The 2,601-nt window shown below is 52.9% G+C and overlaps 1 non-coding gene across 1 annotated transcript; it reads left to right on the top strand.

Moving 5' to 3' along the window:
* The first annotated feature begins 1,137 nt into the window (after positions 1 to 1,137).
* LOC130275220 (U2 spliceosomal RNA) lies at positions 1,138 to 1,327 on the top strand. Its single transcript, XR_008844709.1, has one exon. It is a non-coding gene; the product is annotated as a U2 spliceosomal RNA (small nuclear RNA).
* The last annotated feature ends 1,274 nt before the right edge of the window (positions 1,328 to 2,601 follow it).

The raw sequence follows: 2,601 nt of genomic DNA, 5'->3' as shown, positions 1-2,601 counted from the left end.
GTGTGGCTGCTGCGATCCTGGTGGGCTTGTTGGATGCCAGGAGTCTTAAAAGACCTCGGTCTTATTTCCCCCCCCCCCCCCCAGGCAGCCATGTTTTCCATATCTGGCTGCAGGATGGCACATTGCACTTAGGGATGAGATGCAAAGGGAGGACACTTCTACCTAGCTGCAGGGGGCACAATACACATCAGTCAGTACCATATTTAAGCCAGGCTCAGTGTGTTTTAACCTTGCAGGATCTCCAGTCCCACGTGGCTCGACAGTGCAGCAGTGGGGACGAGACTGGCATACGTCTGTTCCTGGCCTAGTCCTCGAAGCAGCTGCTGGGGAGGGGCAGTTTCCAGCAGGCCTTGTTTTTCCAGGCAGCCGGCTTTCCAATCGTGTGGCTGTCCCCCCGTCAGTGCGGCTGGGGGCGGCCCTCGGGCTCTCTGTATATTTAGCGTGTTTTCAATAGCGTGCCCTTTCTTCCTGGGGGCCGCGCGTTCTGATGGGGAAGAAACTTTAAAGAAAAGCTTCTCACGGACGCTGAATGCCTGCATTGTTGTCAGCGCTGTTCTCTCTCTCTTTGTGAGTGTTAGGGTGCATGCACACTACGTTTCTTAAGATACGGGACCATGTACGGCTGGGGAGAGGGGGGGCGGAGAGTCGGGGACGGGGCAACCGCACGCTGCCGTATGCGGTCCCGTATCTAAAGTATTTCAATGAGTGACCGGAGTGAAACGCTGCCTCCGGTTGGCTCAGTTTTGCCCCGTATACGGTTTCCCGACCGGACCTAAAAATGCTGTTGACTACGTTTGTAGGTCCGGTCGGGAAACCGTATACGGGCCAAACGGAGCCGACCGGAGGCAGCGTTTCACTCCGGTCGCTCATTGAAATACATTAGATACAGGACCGCATATGGCAGCGTGCGGTTGCCCCGCCCCGACTCTCCGCCCCCCTCTCCCCAGCCGTATACGGTCCTGTATCTTAAGAAACATAGTGTGCATGCACCCTTAGGCTCCCTCTAGTAGTGTGAAGTAGTTATTACAGCTACATAGTTTTTTTTTTTCCTGTGGCCCTTCCTTTGGCTCATCTGTTTAGAAGTTTGGAGTTTTTTCCCCTCAGCTCCCCTGCCATCCTAGTATGTCTAGTATTCTTATCGGTTTTCGGCCTGTTGCCTAAGATTAAGTGTAGTATCTGTTCTTATCAGTTTCATATCTGATTCGTACCCTTGCTGGCAACCATATATTGAATGGATTTTTCAGAACGGGGGCCGATTTTGAAGCTTATTCCATCACCCTAGGTGTGTGACTGATAGGGCAGTTTCTGCAGCTTCAGTACATCCCACATATTGGCATGCTTGCCTTTTGGTCAGAGTATTGCGGCACAAGCCCATTGTGCATTGTACCATTATGCTCACATAAAGCGCGGATCTTGAGTCCACACTAGGTGCTTTTAGCCCCTGTTCCAGAGTGACCTTAAGAATAACCTTAAGCCTGGCAGCAATCTGCCTGTTCCCTCCTCCACTGACCCCCCCTTACAAAGTCCGTCGCATCAACTACTGCAGCCCTGGTGCCACACTTCCTGTGTGAAGTGACCGACAGGGGTCCCCTGTGTGGGTTATGGCCTCTCTGCAGACTCCTCGTGGGTGATTCTCTGTGATGTGGCCCTCTCCAATACCCATGGAGGACGTGCCATCTGCCGCAGCTGCTATTCACTGCACTGTGGGTGAGAGTTGACCGATGAACAATGGACCCTCTACACCATCCTTAGAGCTTGGGAAGTCTGCTGCAGCTGCTATTCCGGTACTCAACTGTGTGTGAGAGTTAATTGAGGTACAATGGACCCTCTACACCATCTTTGGAGGTTGGGATGTCTGCCGCAGCTGCTATTCTGGTGCTCCACTGTGTGGATGTACCATTGACCCTCTACACCATACATGGAGGTTGTCACGTCTGCCGCACCCACGGTTGCAGCTCCGGTACCCTGTTATGTGTCAGAGTTGAATGTTATTCTTGAACCCTCTGCAATGCCCATGGAGGACTTGATGCTTGCCCCATCCACGGCTGCAGTCCTGGTGCATCACGGCATGTGGGTGTTGTTGTGAGGGTGTCCATCCATGCAAGGTCCCCAACGTCCCTGGCAGCACGCTTCAGCCACATCTGTAGATGCATTCCGGACCCTCACTACCGGTGGGAGACAACCAACCTTTGGGTCTTGTCCCTGCCTTTGCTGGGGTACATTCATGTCAGGGTTTTGATGGTTCTGACTCTATTTCCCCACCCCAGGGGAGGCGCTTTGGTAGGATTTGTGGGCTTTCTACTCCGGCTACCTTCTCCATCTCATTCTTCCTTCTATGGAAAGGGAGTATTAGTGGTCTGGCTACACATTACTATTGCCTTCTATAGGATGCCTATCATTGCTCATGCTGTCTTGGCTCACCCCCTGGAGTTGAGGTGGAGTTTTCTTTGGTCTTCCTCCTGTGGCTGGTTCAGCCATCTCGTTGACCCCTCCCACTTCTGGCTTTGGGGTAGCCTAGTGGGGGTCTACTATTGAGATTTCAGGCCTTGTGCTTCCCCTTCTTCTAAGGGGCTGTGTGGCCCTTGTACACTTCCTGGTTTC

Source organism: Hyla sarda, chromosome 5 (assembly GCF_029499605.1).
Source record: "Hyla sarda isolate aHylSar1 chromosome 5, aHylSar1.hap1, whole genome shotgun sequence".
Classification (NCBI taxonomy): Eukaryota; Metazoa; Chordata; class Amphibia; order Anura; family Hylidae; genus Hyla; species Hyla sarda.
This window is presented reverse-complemented; position numbering and strand designations above follow the sequence as displayed.